The following is a 20353-nucleotide window of genomic DNA, read 5'->3' on the forward strand; positions in this document are numbered from 1 at the left end:
ATAAGTAAAATCTTAAAAACAAACAAACACCAAAACACTTTCTCAAAGGCAGGGTTCCTTGATGAAAGGTGGGGGACTGGGATGAAGATACACAGTAAAGATGAATCTTTTTTTTTAAATTATTTTTATTAACATATAATGTATTATTTGCTTCAGGGGTACAGTCTGCGAATCATCAGTCTTACACAATTCACAGCTCACCATAGCACATACCCTCCTCCATGTCCATAACCCAACCACCCTCTCCCTATGCCCCCAACCCCCTACAACCCTCAATTTGTTTTGTGAGATTGAGAGTCTCTTATAGTTTGTCTCCCTCTGATCCCATCTTGTTTCAAGTAAAGATGAATCTTCACAAAGGTGAAAATTATGGGCAGCTCAGAAGGGAAGAGCTCAGGTAAAAAGAAAATCTGCCCTAGTCTGGATGTAGGTTTTTTTTTAAAGAGAAACAGAGCTGCGGGACTAGAAAAATCAAAGTTCTGGCCCCAGCCTTGCTCCAAATTACTTCTGTGACTTTTGGCAAGTAGTTCCATCCTTCTCTGGGCCCTCAGTCCTCTGAAGTGAGTGGTAAGGAGAGTTGACTGGAATCAGTCATCTTCAGGAGTCTTCAGCAGAACATTCTAGCATCACAAGATAGAGAAATGTAAAAAGTGATATGCTTTATTGGAAATAGTGGAAAGAGAGGGTTGAGCACAAGGTCTCCGCAAGCACATTTCAAGACGCGTGAGCTATACAAAAGTAAATTCGTCTGAAAACGAAATGCACAGGCTGACAGCAGGATAAAATGGAAAGCAATTTTTTTCTCCTTTATAGAGCTTGTCGGCACCTCAGAGTGAACAGAGTATAATCTTCATAATGTTAATGCAGTGGGGAATTCAGATGTCACTTAGTAAAGAGGTTCGGTAAGGAAATTTAAAGATCATAAATCATAAGAAATTATCTTGTCAGAGGCATAGTGCTCCGATGAGGTTCTCCTAGGTTATTTAAAAAAAAAAAAAAAACAACTTTTAAAATCATAAAATAAAAAATTGATAGAGAGAGCCATTACAAAATATGGCTTAATGAATTATAGTAAGGTGAATGCTTATAATCAACATCCAGCTCAACAAACAGAATTTTGCCAGCCATACCAGAAGCTCTTCCCTGGGTGCTGGGCCAATCACAGCCCTTTCACCATTAGTAACCATTATCCTGATTTTCACAGTAATCCTTTATTTGCATTTCTTTGTTACTTTTTCTTCCAGGTGTCCATTCACAGACACAGTAATTTCACCTTGACAATTTAAAAATTCTGTGAATCTGCAGTTTACTCCCCATCCCACTCATTTTTTTTTTTAAGATTTTATTATTTATTTGACAGAGAGAGAGATCACAAGTAGGCAGAGAGTCAGACAGAGGTGGGAGGCAGGAGGAAGCAGCCTCTGCACTGAGCAAAGAGCCTGATGTGGGGCTTGATCCCAGGACCCTGAGATCATGACCTGAGCAGAAGGCAGAAGCTTAACCCACTGACCCACCCAGGCACCCCTCATCCCACTCTTTTTCTTCTAGGAACCACAACACATAAGAAAGATTTATGATTCAAAAATAAAAAGATAAATAACCCAATTAAAAAATAGGCAGTTTTTGAATGGATATTTCTCCAAAGAAGATATAAAAATGGTCAATTAGCACATGAGAAGATGCTCAATGACATGACTCATTAGAGAACCGTAAATCAAGACCACTGCTAGATACCACTTCACACCTGCTAGGTTGGCTATAATCAAAATGATGGACAGTAACAAGTGTCTGTAAGGATGGTAGGAAGTTGGAATCCTCATACACTGCCAGTAGGAATGGAAAAATGTACAACTGCTTTGGAAAACAGTTTGGCAGCTACTCAAAAGGTTACATATAGAGTTAACATATCACCCGTCAATTCCACTCCTAGATACATACCCAGTAGAACTGAAAATAAGTGCCTACCAAAGACTTATAAACAGATGTTGAAAGCAGCATTACTAATAATTGCCCCAAAGTAGAAACAACCCAAATACCCATTAACAGATGGAGAGATAAATGATATGTGACATATCCATGCAATAATATTATTTGGCCATAAAAAGGAATTAAGTACTGACACATACTATAATACGAATGAGTTTGAAAAGGCTCTCACAAAATCAGTTTATTTATTCTGGTAGTAGCAAACACTTGTGCACCCACCTCTTAACTTTGTCAGTTGTCATCACTTTGCCCTATCCTACTTCATCCTCCCCACTATTTTAAGATATCTTGTACTGGGAGAGTTTTCAAGTTATCCAGTCTTCTCCAAAAATGTTCATGTATTTTTTCACAACTATATGAGCAAGCAGAACTATTTATGCAGAATCATTAAATGTACCAAAACCTGGATTTTCTATGCCAACTTCAAGATCCCACTACTAGACACCATGAACTTCCTAAGTCCTCATGATTTCTTCAAAGTACACAGACATTTCTAGGATTGAAAAACAGCAACACAACAGTGCTTTGGGATAGGCTGGAATAACGGTTTGTCAAACCTGTTTGTGTTCTCCAAAAGCTTACGTTCTACGTCTGTTCCAGAATTTTCCTGGAGCTGGGGTGTCTGGACTATGCTGTCATCCACTATTTACATCTGCACCCCAAAAAGTGGACCCATACCACTAGGGCAACATCTGGGATGGGGAGAGGTCATCTGAGTACCGTATCAGGAGCCTGCCTTCCCTAAGGCTTACATGTATACTGCATCAAAAGTGAGACCCTTAAATGTTGGGAGCACCAGACAGACACATCCACGACAGGGTGCAGCATCCCTGGGCCCAGGAGAGCATGGTGTGGAAATGGTTTGATACCTCCAGAGGATGGCAGACTTTTTCGAGGACCCCTGATACATGCATACTGATTGGCTAAGATAAGAAAATAACACAGCTCTTCTTATTAAAACCCCTCAGGAAAATAGCTACAACTGCTTGTTTTTTACAACTCTATTAAAATCTCAAGCAGACAAGAAATCCTCCAATTTTTTGTCATTTTACGTAAAAGCCAAAGTTTCCTTAGCCTTCACTGAATGAGAAAATATGCTTTTGCAATATAAATGATTATGGGTTCTGGTCTGTTTCCTTATAAGCATTAGAAACATTTACTGAAGAGCCATCTCCACTTGCTTAAATTCAAAGTTCTTAATAATATCTTTCATTTTATATCTAGAACTATCAAAATTTGAAAAAACACATGTGGGTATCATGGATGCGAGTGTGTCTGGGAATGCGGGGAGAAGGCAATAGGGGCAAAGGAGAGGAGCAGAATTACTTGTGTCAAAATCGCCCCCCCCCCAAAAAATTAAGCACATATTTTTATTAAAGTCCTAATAAATCCAACTTGTCAAGTACATCTTTCTTCATCACACATATCAATCACCAGCGAGATATAAGCTTAACTAATTATGTAATTAATTAATTCAACTCACTGAAATTGTGACTTTCAGTTCACATTTGTCCTGAGAGTTTCATGTGTTATGATTCAGGGGGTCCTGAGTTCTCCTCGTAGACCTGTTCTCAGATGACTATTGGGTGTGAGAAGTAGATTCTCTTTACCCCACTGCAATTCTCCACTGCTAAATTTGGTAAGAGGTACAAAGTTACCCTTAAATATGGAGGTTAAATTCTTCTATGCAAGTTTGCCCAAAGGTTGGGTCCAGATTCTAGAATGACCTGGGGTGAGAGGTGCACCCGATAAAGGCAGATTCTTGGCTCCCACTCCATATTCACTGATCAGAAGCTGGGTGGTTGGAGCCCCGGAATACCTATTTGGAATGAGCCTTAGGCTATTCCTATGCCTATGGGTGTTTAAGATGCAGTGACTCGTGCCTTAGCTCTGCACTTAAGATGACTGCCATGAGGTGAAAGATGACTTGTGATGACGAGCTGGTTTAGATGCAGTGACTCAGCGCAGTTCATATGTGGGTAACTGAGAGATCCAGGGACCTGATCTGGATTTAGCTACTTGTCCTTTCAATATCACCATAGACAAAACTGTTCCTGACTCTAGCTGTAGGGGATTCTAGAACTGCGCTTATCTTTTGTCAAGCATCAAACCCAGCAAGAAATGAAGTTTGCTTTTTCTTTCTAGTCTGAGAAGACAAATGAACAACAATAAAAAAGTTCTAAAAAAAATTACAGAGTAATGGACATTTTTTCCTTAAAAAAAGAAAGATGCATTTCTTTATTTGAGGGCGTGTGGAATAGAGGGAGGAGGAGAGAAAATTCAAAGCAGACTCTCTACTGAGCGGGGAGCCCAAAGCAGGGCTCCATCCCAGGACCCTGAGATCAAGACCTGAGCTGAAACCAAGAGTCAGAGTCTCAACCAACTGAGCCACCCAGATGCCCCAAGAAATGAATATTTTTATAGAGAAGATCCGCCAAGAGTTAGGAATACAGTTTAGAGGAGCCCAAGTGAGAACCGCATAAAGAAAAGAATCCTGGCAAGTGGAAGCTGTAATAGTGAAGAAAGGCGAGAAGCCTTTAGTATTCAGTTTGTGCTAGAAGCTAGTTTTTCTCTTTAACTCTCATGCTACATGGGATATTAAGCTGCTTACCAGTGGAAAATAGGAGTTCTTGGTGGTTCTCAGACCTTACAGCGTACAAAATTCTGACTTAAAATTCAAATCCCAATTCCTAGATTTCAATTTATAGGGCAACAAAAGACCCCAGGAAACTATACTTTCACAAGCATCCTGGCTGATTCATACAGTTCTGTGACCTGAGCACCTTAAGAAACAGTGTTCAAATTATTATTTGTTTGTTTGTTTTAAAGATTCTATTTATTTGAGAAAGAAAGAGAGAGTGAGAAAGCACAAGAGGGGGGAGGGTCAGAGGGAGAAGCAGACTCCTTGCTGAGCAGGGAGCTGGACTCAGGACTCAATCCTGGGACTCTGTGATTATGACCTGAGCTGAAGACAGTGGCTTAACCAACTGGACCACCCAGCGCCCTTTTCCAAGTATTATTACCCAACCTGGCTCTTTCCCTACATACTTGCCCTTTATGTACATAAGAATCTTGACTCTTAGTTCTTAAAGAAGCCCGGTTTTTCTTAAAAATTTAACATTACAAAAAATTCAAAATATTTAAAACAAATCTATTTAGCAGTTGCCTCATAGCTGTGCCAGGCTAAATCTTCTACTTCTATATGATACCTCCTTTTCCCACAATTGCTCCATTTAGCAGAAAAGAGACAAGTCAATCCGATGCTCTTCAAAAGAGCATTTGGGCCAGACCCCTTGGCTGTTCTTTGCAATATATTTCTGAAATGTGCCTGAAATTTCCATTTTTTTATTGGAGCCTGTGGTAGACTGTTTCTTCCTAAAGTCCATCTCAAATTTCAGGTAGATACTTTAAGAAAACCTGGATCACTAACTATAAGGTCTCTTGTAAACTAAATTGCTGTAGAATATTTGCTTTCCTAAGGATATAGAACAGTGAGACACTGGTGAACGGAAAGTGAATTTCTGCATTTCCTGATTTTTACTCGATTCAGGAAGAATGATCATCTTGAGTGACCCCAAAGATGGTTATTTTCACCCTTTATATAATGTATTTGAAACCAGGCTGAGTCACAAAGACAAACAGCAGAATCCATTGATGTTTCTCAGTGAAGTTTACCTTTCAACCCTAAGAAATATATATGATTTTTTTGTTTGTTTTTTGTTTTTTTAAATTAGGGTCTGGTGGAAAGATGGATGGATTTTTTGCTTTGAAAATAATACAAGTAAAATGTGACCTTGATAAAAAAAAAAAAAAAGTAAAACACTCTTACTGTTTTACCAGGATGCTCTAGAAAAACAAGATTGATTATCCCAGTCTGCTACTGTGCTCTCAGATTCTATTTGAAAGGAAATGGTCATCTTTATTGTTAATGAGCAGATACCAAACATTTAAAAATTCAACTTAATGTTAGTGCCTCAATCTTACTCAAGCAATCTTTTCATTCTTACTAGCTTTTTCACTAAGTCCACATAATAGTCTATGGAGTGTTAAAGCTCCACATAAAAATGCCCCAATATGGTTACTCAAAATGGCTCCCTCCTTTATAAATTACAACCTAAAACATGTAGAGATGTTAGGGTGCCAAACATGGGCACTCTAAAAGGGAATAACTAGTATATCAATAGAACAATACCTCTGGTTTCAAAGAGCCAGAGGTCAACAGAGAATATTCCCTGGTGTGGAGTTTTTCTACATAGTGTGCTCTATTAGCCCATTTCCAACAGACCCTAAGGCTAGGCTCCCTAATTAATTACCTTTGAAGCTTATATGTAAACTTCCTCTCATAAACCCTCTTACTCTTAATAGCTTCCCATTGTACTTCATTATCACCACTTCTTTTTTTTTTTAAGATTTTATTTATTTATTTGACAGGCAGAGATCACAAGTAGGCAGAGAGGCAGGCAGAGAGAGAGAAGGAAGCAGGCTCCCTGCTGAGCAGAGAGCCCGATGTGGGACTCGATCCTAGGACCCTGGGATCATGACCTGAGCTGAAGGCAGAGGCTTTAACCCACTCAGCCACCCAGGCCCCCCATCACCACTGTTTTTAAAACTCTGCCTCTTATTAACTCATCTACTTTGGATATGTAAAGCATTCTCTTTTCTTATTACTAAGGTAATATCAGTTGTAATCATTCTGTGACTATATGTGACTATATGCACCAGCAAAGAAGTAATAAAAGCGTACGGGGTGTGTGTGTGTGTGTGTGTGTGTGTGTGTGTGAAAAATAAGTGCAATGAATATCTAATGCTTTGTTAAATGCTAGTGTTTTGTTTTTGTTTTGAAAAAATGCTATCATTTATTTACACATTGTTTATTTATTTACTTATTTATTTAAATAAGCTCTACACCCAATGAAGGGCTTGAACTCAAGACCCTGAAGTCAAGAGTCTTGTGCTCAACTGACTGAGCCAGCCAGGTGCCCCCAAGTATCGAACACTTTTAACTGATCCCAGAGGCACTAAGCATCCTCTTCCTAAAACTGCTGCCCACAGAGGACTGCCAGGATGTCTAAGAAACATCATAGGACTACAGTTTCCTCTGTGAGTTAAGGTAAAATATTGAAAAAGCCCTTTAAAAAGGTAAGCTTTGGAGAAGCAGCTCCAGAATGGTGGAGTAAGGACTTCCAAAAAAATCTCCATCAAGACAATGAGAAACTGGCACAATTTGTCAAAAACAACTTTTTCAGAACTCTGTAAACTAATGAGAAATTTGCAGCAATTCATGGGGTATTTATTCAAGGAACATACTGAGTCTCAGTAAGAACAGTGAGTTTGTGGCATTTCAACTTGCTCTGTTCCTATTCACCGCTCTCCCCATGGCAGCCTTGGAAAATGACAGGTTTATACCTTGGTAACTGTGAAAACCAGCAACCTAGCAGCCTCAGGAGGGGGCAGAATAAGTTTGGAACTCCCCCAATCCCACCCCCAGGAAACTGTTACTTTGAAGCCTGTCTGGAAGCTCTCTGCAAAGCTTCATTCTCAGGATTTGTCTTTATTCAACCTTATTCAGAGCAGGTTCTGTGCAAACAGCTGAGCTGTATCCCTAGGGCATTTGTAAACACAGTCAGTGGCAATTGTCTGACATTGCAGCTGCTAGTGGTAGTGATACCAGTTAAGACTAACAAGACTCAGAACAAAAAACTTAAAAGGAGATGCTGGGGATGAGATGTCTTCAGGGGGTTTTGTAAAGCTGTAACATATTACAAAGAATCTAGAAGGCTTAATCTCTTACTTCTGGCTGACACTGAGACTTTGTACAAGCAAGGGTCAAAGCTAAGGCAGGGATGTAAATGGTCTGCTTGAGTATGGAAAGCATGCCTCAACACATACACAGGGGTCCTTACAAAAGGCAGGGAGACTTAGTATTTCAATACATTTGAGGAAATCTCTCCAATTATTATTATAACTAACCGAGCAGAGGCTTCAGTAACTGCAAATGACAAAGAATGCATAGTTTGTAAGTTAATTCAGGAAAGCCACCAGACAAGCAAGTGGCAAGAACAACAAGAATAACAAAAAATCCCAGGGAAAATGAAATCTGGATACTTAATACTTAAAACATCTAGCTTCCAAAAAAATTTGTGAGAAAAAAGACCAAAAAAAAAAAAAAATTATATAGTCCATGCACAGGAGAAAAGTAATTAATACAAACTGTATTGAAGGAAGCCCAGATGCTGGATTTACTAAACAAGGACTTTAAGTCATCTATTATAAATATGTCCAAACCACTGAAGGAAACCATGTCTAAAGAATTAAAAGAAAGTAAGAAAACGGTGTCTCACCAAATAGAGAATATCAATGAGACAGAAATTCCTAAAAAAAGGGGGGCGCCTGGGTGGCTCAGAGGGTTAAGCCTCTGCCTTCGGCTCAGGTCATGATCTCAGGGTCCTGGGATCGAGCCCCGCATCAGGCTCTCTGCTCAGTGGGGAGCCTGCTTCCCCCCCTCTCTCTCTGCCTGCCTCTCTGCCTACTTGTGATCTCTGTCTGTCAAATAAATAAAATCTTAAAAAAAAAAAAAAGAAAAGAAAAAGAAATTCCTAAAAAGAACCAGATAGAAATCCTGGGTTGAAAAGTGTATACTGAAATGAGAAATTCAATAGAGGGGCTCAATAGCATATTTGAATGGCAGAACAAAGAATTTGTACATCAACCGATTGAGATTATCCAGTCTTGTGAACAGAAAGAGAAAAGTAGGAGGAGAAATAATGCCTCAGAATCCTGTGTGACACTGTCAGATGTAGCAACATATACATCACGGAAGTTCCAGAAGGATGGCAGAATGAGAGGAAGAGGCAGAACGAATGTGTGAAGAAATAATGACCAAAGCTTTCCAAACTTTTGAAAAACATTATTTTACATATACATCTCAATGAATATTGAGGTAGGATAAACTCAAAGATGTCTTCATCTAGACACATCATAGTAAAACTGGTGAAAGACAGAGAGAGAAGGAGAACTTTGTAAGCATCAGGAGAAAAGCAACTTACTACACAGTACAGATCCTATTATAAGAACAACAGCTGAATTCTCATCAGCCATCTGGAAGTCAGAAATCAGTGGGCAACATATTCAAACTGCTGAAAGAAAGACTTTTAACCAAGAATTTTATAGCCACTGACACTATCCTTTAAAAAAAGAAAAACGTAAGGTAATCACAGATAAACAAAAAATGAGAGTACTCATCACTAGCAGACCTGCTCTACCAGAAAAACTAAAAGGAATCATTCAGACTAAAATAAGAGGACACTAGACATTTACTTGGTTTTGCACTGAGAAATAAAGAGCAACTAGTAACTAGTACCATATTTACACAGGTAAATATGAAAGATAGAATAAATATATTTTTGCTTATAGCTATTTTATTTTGCTATCTGATTTAAAAAGATGACTGCACAGGGGTGCCTGCGTGGCTCAATCGATTAAGTGCTTGACTCCTGATTTCAGCTCTGGTCATGACCTCAGGGTCCTGAGATCAAGCCCTGTGTTGGGCTCTGCACGGGGCAAGGAGTTTGCTTAAGATTCTCTCTCTCCCTCTTCCTCTGCCCCTCCTCCCCAACTCACTTGTGTGTATGTGTGCTCTTTTCTCAAAAAAAAGACAAGTACGCTTAGCTACATGAAATAAGTCAATCAGAGAAAGACAAATACCACATGATTTCACTCTTCCGTGGAATTTAAGAAACAAAACAGATGAACATAGTGGAAGGTGGGGAGAGAATGACGTAAACCATAAGAGCCTCTTAACTGCAGAGAACAAACTGAGGGTTGATGGAGAGAGGTAGGCAGGGGACGGGCTAAATGGGTGATGGGTATTAGGCAGGGCACTTGTGATGAGCACTGAGTGTCATGTGTAAGTGATGAATCAACAAATTCTACACCTGAAACCAGTATTACCCTGTATGTTAACCAACTAGAATTTAAATAAAAACTTGTAACAAACAAACAAAAAACCAAAAAAACTAAAAACAGAGGACAACAGCATAAGGCAATAATTATAAAACTATGTTGATGGGTTTAGAATGTATAAGGATGTAAGCTGTATGACAATAAAATGGAGCAAAGTTTTTGTATACTATTAAAATTAAGCTGGTATTAATCCAAGTTAGACTGTGTTAAGATGTTAATTATAATCCCGGGGAAAATACTAAGAAAATAACTTTTTAAAAAGTAAAATAGGGGTGCCTAGGTGGCTCAGTCAGTTAAGTGTCTGATCTTGGTTTTGGCTCAGATCTTGATCTCAGGGTCCTGGGATTGAGCCTTGCATCAGGCTCTGTGCTCAGTGCAGAGTCTGCTTGTTTCTCTCCCCCTGCTCCTTCCTTGCCCCACTTGCCTTCTCTCTCTCTCTCTCTCTCACCCTCTCTCTCAAATAAATAAATAAATAAAATATTGTAAAGAAAGAAAGTAGAGTAAAATAAATAACAAGGGAATTAAATGGTATTGGAGAATGGTACCAGAGAATATCTAACAAAAAAAAAAGATAGTAATGGAGAAAGAAGAACAAATAAGATAGAAGACACATAGAAATATCAAAATGGCAGTAGTAAATCCTACCTAATTGGTGATTACATTACTGTAAATGCTATTCAATCAAAAGGCAGAGACTGGCAGTATGGAGTAAAAAAAGAAAGAAAGAACGAAAGAAAGAAAGAAAGAGAAAAACCAAGATCTACAAGGGACACATTTCAGATTCAAAGATACAAATAAATTCAAAATTGAAGGATAGAAAGAGATACCTTGTGCAAAGAGTACCCAAAAGAGAGTTGGAAGAAATACAGTAATATTAGACAAAATAATCTTTAAGAAAAAAAATTAAAGAGATTTATTTTTTTAAGGTTTTACTTATTCATTTGACAGAGAGAGATCACAAATAGGCAGAGGGGAAGGGGGAAGCAGGCTCCCTGCTGAGCAGATAGCCCCATGCAGGGCTCGATCCCAGGACCCTGAGATCAAAACCTGAGAGGAAGGCAGAGGCTTAACACACTGAGCCACCCAGGTGCCCCTTTTTAAGGAGTAAAAAGGACATTTAAGGGGCGCCTGGGTGGCTCAGTGGGTTAAAGCCTCTGCCTTTGGCTCAGGTCATGATCCCAGGATCCTGGGATCGAGCCCCACATCGGGCTCTCTGCCCAGCGGGAAGCCTGCTTCCTCCTCTCTCTCTCTGCCTGCCTCTCTGCCTACTTGTGATCTCCGTCTGTTAAATAAATAAATAAAATCTTTAAAAAAAAAAAAAAAAGGACATTTAAAAAATTTTTAAGGGTCAAACCATCAAACCACCAAAGGACATAATAATTATAAACATATGCACTTAAGAACAAACACCAAAAATACATGAAAGGAAAACTCAAAAGTGAAGGGAGAAATGGACAATGAAACTCTAATAGTTGGAAATGTCAATATCCTGCTATCAGTAATGGACAGAGTAACTAACTTGGCAGAAGATCAACAAGGAAATAGACGATTTAAACACTATTATAAAGCAATTAGACCTAACAGTCATGCGAAGAACACTTCCCTCAACAACAGCAGAATATGCATTTTCCTCAGCATCAATGAAATATTCTTCAGGATAGACCATGGGGCAGGAAATAAAACAATCAAAAAGTTAAAAAGGAATAAAATCACACAAAATGATTGACTACAATGAAATGAAATTAGAAATCAGGAATAGGAAAAAAATTGGGGAAATTCACAAATACATGGAAATTTTAAAAATGCATTCCTGAATAACCAATGGTCAAAGAAGAAATCACAAGAAAAATTAGAAAGCACTTTGAGATAAACAAAACTTAAGACGGAAGATGCCAAAACTTCTGGGATTTAGACAAAGAAGTGCCCAGAGACAAAATCAGAGCTGTAATTGCCTATTTAAAAAAGAAAGATCTTGGGATGCCCTCTGGCTCAGTTGTTTAGGCATCTGCCTTTGGCTCAAGTCAAGATCCCAGGGTCCTGAAATCTAGTCCTACATTGGACTCCTTGCTCAGCAGGGAGCCTGCTTCTCCCTCTCCCTGCTGCTCCTCCTCCTTCTGCTCCCTCACTCTCCCTCTCTGACAAAAAAATAAATCTTAAAAAAAAAAAAAAGAAAGATCTCAAACCAATAACATAAACTTGCACTTTAAGAAAATAGAAAAAGAAGACCAAACTAAACCCTAAGCAAGAAAAATGAAGACAATGATAAAGATTAGAATGGAAATATTGAAATACAGAATTAAAGAATAGTAGAAAAAAATCTACAAACTCCAGTTAATTATTTGAAAGACCAATCAAATTGATAAATTTAGCTAGACTGGCCAAGAAAAAATTAGAAAAGACTTAAGTTACTAAGTTGAGGAAGGAAAGAGGAGCCATCCTTACCAATCTTACAGAAGCAAAAAGGACCATGGAGAATACTGTGAACAATTTTATGCCAACAAATTAAGTAACCTAAACAAATTCCCAGAAGACATAAACTACCAAAATTGAGTCAAGAAGAAATAAGTACTCTTGTTAGACATATAACAAATAATAAAATTGAGTTAGTAACCAAAAACTTCCCACAAAGGAAAACCCGGACCAAGAAGGCTTCACTGGGGATTCCTACCAGATGTTTAAAGAATTAACAGCAATCCATCACAAACTTTTCCAAAAAGCAGAAGCAAAGAGAATATTTTCTAGCTCATTTTATAAGGCATATTATTACACAGATATAAAAACTCCTGCCCTTCCCAATCAAGACAACTCATCCACTTTCTTTATAATACAAATTGCAATTCAATTATTCATATGTTTATTTGTTTATTTTCTGTCCCCATCTCTAGATTGGGAGAAGTGTGAGGACTGGGCTCTTGTGTTTGGCTCACTATTGCATCTGGAAGGACTAACACAAGAGCCATGCTCTTCAGGACCTTGCAGACTATGCTAAGGATTTTGGACTTTGTCCTGCGAGAAGTGAAATTCATGGCCTGGCAGAGACATGGTCAAACTTGTGCTTTGAAATGATCTCCCATCTGCCTGTGGCAGGGGTGAGTAAGAGAGGGAAAGGTGAGGAGACAGGGGCATCAATGGGAAGGCTATTAGAGTGGTCCAGGCAAGAGACAATGGTGAGTGTGACAGTAATGGTGAGAATGGGGGGAAGTGGGATGGATGGGAACTCTGTTCACTGGAGAGTTGGTAGGACTTGATGGCAATCAAGGAGGATATGCCAAGCTTGAGGGCTATGTGGTGATACCATTCACTGAGAGAGGAAATAGCAGGAGCAGTTAAGCTTATGCTAGAGGGTTGAGTCCAAGGTGTTCATGGCACAACCGGGAGGAGATGTTAGTAAGCAATTAGATACACAGATCTGATGGCTGGGACAGAGCTATAAAAGTAGAAGTTCCATCCATATCAAATACTGTTCACAAATGTCAGATATATGTAAGAGACCAGCTAGAACAGAGCAAGGCAGCAACCGTATGTGAATTTTAATGGAAAAGAAAAACCCAGATGCAAGTCCACACAGGGCTGTGGAAATATATAAAATAGTGTAGGAATCCGACCGATGTCCGAAGAATTAGAGTGGCCAGGTTTAAATCTTTTTTTTTTTTTTTAAGATTTTATTTATTTGACAGAGAGAGAGAGTGATCCCAAGTAGACGGAGAGGCAGGCAGAGAGAGAGGGAGAAGCAGGATCCCTGCCAAGCAGACAGCCCGATGTGGTGCTTGATCCTAGGACCCTAAGACCATGACCTGAGCTGAAGGCAGAGGCTTAACCCACTGAGCCACCCAGGTGCCCCTAGAGTGTTCAGGTTTAAAAAAATACAGGATGCCTAGTTAAATTTGAATTTGAGATTAAAAAAAAAAAAACAACATTTTAAAGTATTAAGTTATGTCCCAAATACTGCAAGACATATTAAAAATTATTTGGATCTCTGACTATTTGTGGTTATTTCATAAAAGGCATATTCATATTATACAAATTAGACTATAACACTAAAATTATTGCCCTGGCCCTATGGGGTTTTATAATGATGTTTATTTTGTGGAAAACCCACCAGATTTAGAACCCAGAGAACTGTCTTTGAATCTGGATTTTTCCACTTCCTAAATACATGAAAATAAGCAAATCCTTTGCCTCTCTAGCCTGTAGTGTCCATAACAATGAAAATGGAAATACACCACCTGCTTTCCTCATCACACCAAGCTGTTGTGAGAACTAAGTCAAAGTAATGTATGTGGACATCCTATGCAAATGTAAAAACCATCTATGCAAATGAGAACGATTGTTACTAGGGCACCTGGTGGCTCAGTCCTTTGAGCCACTGGCTCTCCGGTTCAGCTCATGTCATGATCTCAAGATCATAAGATGGGAGCCCCACATAGGGCTCTGTGCTCAGCGTGGAGTCTGCTTGAGATTCTTTCCCCCTACTTGCCCCTCCCCCTGGCTCATTCTCTCTCTCTCTCTGAATTAAACAAATAAAATCTTAAAAAAAAAAAAAAGAATGATTGTTATTACCCATCTAATGAGCTGTTACTATAAAAACAGCACAGTTTTCAGGAAGTCAGTGTCATTCAATAGATATTAAACCTGGATATCAAAAAGTAACATGAAATAAGGGCACATGGGTAGTACAGTCAATTAAGTGTCCAACTCTTGGTTTCAGTTCAGGTCATGATCTCATGTTTGTGAGACTGCGGACTGAGCCCGGGAGTGGGCTCTGCGCTCAGTGGGGAGTCTGCTTTAGATTCTCTCTCCCTCTTCCTCTGCCCCTCCCACTGGTGCTCTTTCTATCTAAACTAAATAAATAAATCTTAAAAAAGAGAGAGAAAAAGTAACATGAAATATAACGTGAGAAAACAAGGAAGATGATAGAACCCCCTTAGATGTGTACTTAAGTTATCTTTCCTTGTGATTACAAGTTAGTTGAAAGACTGTATCCCATTGACTCATGGTTGGCCTTACCCATAAAAAGGACCAGTTGTCTCGAGACAGCTTCCAGAATTATCTGTGAATATTTCACACCATCATCAGTATTTATTTAGGTTTCTGTTTGTCAAAACCCAGCAAATAGAACGAACCTATGTCTTGTCTTCTTTTTTTTTTTTTTAGATTTTTAAATTTTTTTATTAGACAGAGACAGTGAGAGAGAGAATGCAAGCAGGAGGAGTGGAGGAGGGAGAAGCAGGCCCCCCGCTGAGCAGAGAGCCCAATGAGGGCTAGATCCCAGGACCCTGGGATCATGACCTGAGCTGAGGGCAGATGCTTAATGACTCAGCCACCCAGGTGCCCCTGTCTTGTCCTAAGATAGGTACTTTTCATCCTTTTTAGCTCTTCTTCATAGTCATCAAGGAACTCAGGGGCATCTGCTAGTATCTTGCCTGTTGCCTTTTCCTCATATGCTCCTTGACTAGCACAGCAAGAAGCCTGAGGAGAAGTGCACAGAGACAGGCAGAGCTGGAAACACAGCACTCGGTGAGGAGCACACCACAAAGGCCTCAAAGGCCATTATTACATGTCTAAAGTAGGTCATTTGGAAGTAAGAGATTTAGAGCTTTGATTTTCCATTTCATTTTAGAAAGGAAAAAATTTATGTTAAAACAGATTTATTATTGTATTTTAGAAATACATCTGGGGCACCTGGGTGGCTCAGTGTGTTAAGCCTCTGCCTTTGGCTGAGGTCATGATCTCAGGGTTCTGGGATAGAGCCCCCACATTGGATTCTCTGCTCAGCAGGGAGCCTGCTTCCCCGCCCCCCTCTGCCTGCCTCTCTGCCTATTTGTGATCTCTCTCTTTCTGTCAAATAAATAAATAAAATCTTAAAAAAAAAAAAGAAGAAAGAAAGAAATACACCTTACAACAGACAAATTCATAGAGATAAAATGTAGAATGGCAGTTTCCAGGGGTTGGGGCTGGGGACAGGGAGAGGGAAGTTTTTTAATGGGGAGAGGGTTTCAGTTTTCTAAGATGCAAAGAGTTCTGGAAATCATTTATACAATATGAATGTACTTAAAACACCAAACACTTCAATGATTAAGATGTATAAATTTTGTCATGTGTATTTTGTCACAATTAAAAATAAACTTTAAAAAACTCAACAATAAGAAAATGAAAAACTTGCTTAAAAAATGGGGATAATATTTAAGTAAACACCTTAACAAGGATGATATACGGATGGCAAATAAACATATGAAAAGATCCTCAACATCACATGTCATTAAGGAAATCCAAAGTAAAATAACAAGATACCTATATACCTATTAGAATGGCCAAAATCCAAAACACTGACAACACTAAATGGTGGCAAAGATAGGGAGCAACAGGAACTCTCACTCACTCCTGTTGGGAATAAACAATGGCATAGCCACTTTGGAAGACAGTTTGGCAGTTTTTTATAAAACTAAACATGCCCTCCCATATGATCCAGCAATCACAATCCTTGGTAATTACCCAAAGGAGTTGAAAACGTGTTTATACAGAAACCTGCATACGGATATTTATAGCAGCTGTATTCATAATTGCCAAAACGTGGAAGCAACCAAGTTGTCCTTCAGTAGGTGAATGGCTAAACACACTGTGGCACATCCAGACAGTGGACTATTATGCAGTGCTAAAAAAGGAATGAGCTCTCAGGCCATGAAAAGGTGTGGAGGCATCTTAAATGCGTATTACTATGTGAAAGAAGCCAATCTGAAAAGGCTGCATACTGTGATTCCGACTATATAACATTCTGGAAAAGGTAAAAGTATGGAGATGGTAAGATGATCTGTGATTGCCAGAGGTTAGGCGGAGAGAGGGATCAATAGACAGGTCACAGAGGAATTTTAGGGCAGTGAAACTGCAGACGACCCTAAGGAACACGAGTGTCAACTGCGAAGGTCCATTTTTTTATAGGTCGATTTTTTCTGATAAATATAATAGAGTATGGTAAGTGCATTTCTTCTTTCTTATGATTTTCTTAACAACATTTTCTTTACTCTAGCTTTCTTTATTGTAAGAATATAATATATGGTATAGATAATATACAAAATATGTGTTACTGACTGTCTGTGTTATTGGAAAGGCTTCCAGTCAATAGTAGGCTATTAGCAGTTACGTTTCTGCGGAGTCAGTTGATTTTCAACTGCGCAAGGGCATTGGCAACCCTAACCTCCATGTTGTTTGAGTACTCTTACGGTGCAATAATGATGGATACGTGTCATACATTTTCTTGAACCCATCAAATACACAACACTAAAAGTGAGCCCTAATGTAAACCACAGCCTTCGGATGATAACGAGGTGCACAAATGTACCAGTCTGATAGGGATGTTGTAATGGAGGAAACTATGCATGTGTGGGGACAGGGGTATGTGGGAAATCTCTTTACTTTCCACTCATTTTTTCTGTGGACCAGGAACTGCTCTAAAAATTCAAGTCTACTAAAAAAAAAAAAGTGAGGAGCGCCTGGGTGGCTCAGTAGGCTGAGTATCTGACTTGGTCAGGTCCTGAGATCAAGCTCTGGGTCAGGCTCCTTGCTCAGCAGGGAGTCCACTTGAGATTCTCTCTCTCTCTCTCTCCCCTCCCCACGCTCTTGCACTCTCTCTCTCACAAACAAACAAACAAATAAATAAATACATCTTAAAAAAAAAAAAAAAAGTAAGTGCCATTGCTATTTCCTAGGACAGCACCAAAATTTTGTCTTCCAGGGTGCTGATCCATCAATTGATTTTTGTTACCCAACACATCAGCTAGAAGACAAATCAGTAAACACGCAGAACTACACACCCAGTTTCATATACATTTCTATCTCCAGGGCAAGAAAAACAAAAACTGGAGCTCCACACTTGAGCACAGAGTATAAACAGAGTTCAGAAGCTGAAGTCAGTTGGGTTTAGCTTCTCATCCCAGTTTAGTCACTTGAGAGTTACACGGCTTTGAGTACATTCTGGAGGATTGGAGCCTCAGGTCTGTAAAGTGAAAACAAGACCGACCTCAAAAATTGTTTGGGGATCCAGTGCCACAAGGGCAGCATTTAGCACATGGTAATTCCCAGTCTTCTGGGACTGTGGCTCAGCCTATGCCTTCGTGTGACAGTCTGTCCTCTCCCCAAAGAATTAAGATCACATGGCCAGAAGTGTGTGATTCCAGGTTGCTTAATCCCACTAAGACAGCTGACAAATTCAAAATTAGAGGGTCAAGCATAGCTCTTAGGACATTAGAAAGGTATTACTAGGGGCACCTGGGTGGCTCAGTCAGTTAAGCATCTGCCTTCAGCTTAGGTCATGATCCTGGAGTCCCAGGGTCAAGTCCCTAATCCAGCTCCCTGCTCAACAGGGGGTCTGCATCTCCCCCTGCCCCTCTGCCTTCTCCTGCTCTCTCTCTCTCTCAAATAAATAAATAAAATCTTTTTTTTTTTTTAAGTTATTAGTAAATGTGTTTGGGGAAAGCGGGGCCAGGGGAGAAGCTGAAGGAAGGCCTTGATCTGGGTGAGTGGCTCATCCGAGGGGCCACCAACCAGTCAGCAACTGGTGTCACAGAGGATGGGAATACTTGGTCCCCAGCAGGTCCTTGTCTGTCGGCTTCCACCGCAGCTGCATAACCAGCAGCAGCTTGGCAGGGGCGGGGGGGGGGGGGGGGGGGGGGCAGCAGGGCTCCTGGTGGCCTCCCAGAGTGCCAGGCTCAGTGAGATCAAGCAAGGGGGAGATCAAAGCACTTCCCAGGGTGACCCAGGGACCTGTGCGGGTGGGAAGAGAAGATGACAGGTGGGAGTACTTCAGCCAGTTCTCAGCTCACTCGAGAATGCCTCATTGTGCCCTGCCGTTCCCCGACTTTGAAACTGAGTCATTTACTTAAAATCTTTTACAAGCCGTCAGAATGTCTAAAACCCAAAGATTTTCACCTGAATAGAAGCCAGAAATCTTTAGAATCTCATTAAGATTCCAATAAATTAAACTACTTTAAATCTCTGGATGCCGTCCATGGCTAAGGGTCACAGTCACTTTTCTCCCCGTGTCCTTGACTGAGCAAAAACCAGAGTGCATGATTGGTCAAGTGTGTGTCCCAATACTGTCCCTTGGGGTGGAGGTGGGGGTGCAATGGGCTGATTGGCACTTGGCCACGGCTGAGACACTTTGCAGAAGAGAAGGGCAGGGGCAGGCAGCAGACCACTGAGGGAGCCACCTAGCATGGCTGTGGGGCAGGATCCATGCCAGCACAGGGAGGACCCCAGACCCCTTAATGTTAGGCCTCCTACCCACTTCAGCCACCCTGGACTCCTTCACTCCAGATCTGGGCCGACAGGCATGCAAGCCAGCAGCATTGTCAGCTTTCACTTGTGATCCCTGGGGCATCAGTGTGATGCTCAGAGGGCCAGTCTTTCCAGACATCCAGAGATTTAAGACTACATCCCCCGACTGTGTTCACAAGAGGGAGCCCATTACAGCAACTACAGCAACTGTTTCTCCATATTTGCTTTTCACCTTTACTGAAAACAAAAAGAAAAGGTTGAAGCCACTGGTAAGTGAGACTCGTTTGTAAGTTGGGGAGTAGAGAGAGGAATCTATTTATCGTGTCGTGGATTTTGTTTTCTTTCCCTCCCTGGGCCACTATCATACTGAACCTTGACCTTCTCCTTCCCTTGGAGGGCTCATCCACTCTTCAACCGGCTTCAGTGGCCACTACTATCCAGAGACTCTTGTGCCAACAGTTTCTACCCACTCTCTCTTCTGGAATTTAGATCTGCTTCTCCTGCTTGCAGAAACTTCCACTTGGTATCTGCCATGAAAAGGTCTTCCAGAGAATGCAAAATTCGACCTCCATTCCTCTGTCATTCTTCCTCTGAACTATTTTCTCCATGATTCATGCCAGCCGCTGAGCTGAACCCTCAAACTCACCCTCGCTACCGCCACGATCCTCTGCCTCCTTCCCTGAACTACTTCTGGCCACTCACCATGGCCTGCTGACCCAGCCACTGAGCTCATCTCCTAAAACCATCCCTTTGTGGGTGTTTTTACTATCACACAGACCCGGGTTCTTTTATACAGTCAAACTGGGACAATTTCAATCATTTTCCAATGAATAGCCTGTGATATTGTGATTCATAATAATAAGCAATGTTGTATATCTTTTCATCTGCATCCATGGGCAGAGTTTCCACGTGGACACGTATGGCACATAGCTCCCAACACTTTGTCATCTCCTAAGTGATAAGAGCCATGGGAGCCTCCTTTGTTAACAATATTTGATCTTTCGTCCAGGGCTCCAGATGTAACTCCTAAACAGCGAGGCGATAGGAGTGTCTTGTTAGTTATAATAAGCCCTTTCAATCTGAACTTTAAGCTCATTAGGCCGTTTGGGGGAAGCCTCTAGATAATAACCACCAA

At 40.4% G+C, this 20353-nt stretch overlaps 1 long non-coding RNA gene across 1 annotated transcript in view; it reads right to left on the reverse strand.

Moving 5' to 3' along the window:
* Positions 1–322: 322 nt before the first annotated feature.
* The window catches only part of LOC132002792 (uncharacterized), a 124839-nt gene continuing 104808 nt past the window's right edge, over positions 323–20353 (reverse strand). The window contains exon 3 of the long non-coding RNA XR_009400014.1: positions 323–620. This is a non-coding gene — a long non-coding RNA (uncharacterized LOC132002792). The remainder of the gene's footprint in view (positions 621–20353) is intronic.

The sequence above is a fragment of the Mustela nigripes genome, chromosome 15, assembly GCF_022355385.1.
Source record: "Mustela nigripes isolate SB6536 chromosome 15, MUSNIG.SB6536, whole genome shotgun sequence".
Lineage (NCBI taxonomy): Eukaryota > Metazoa > Chordata > Mammalia > Carnivora > Mustelidae > Mustela > Mustela nigripes.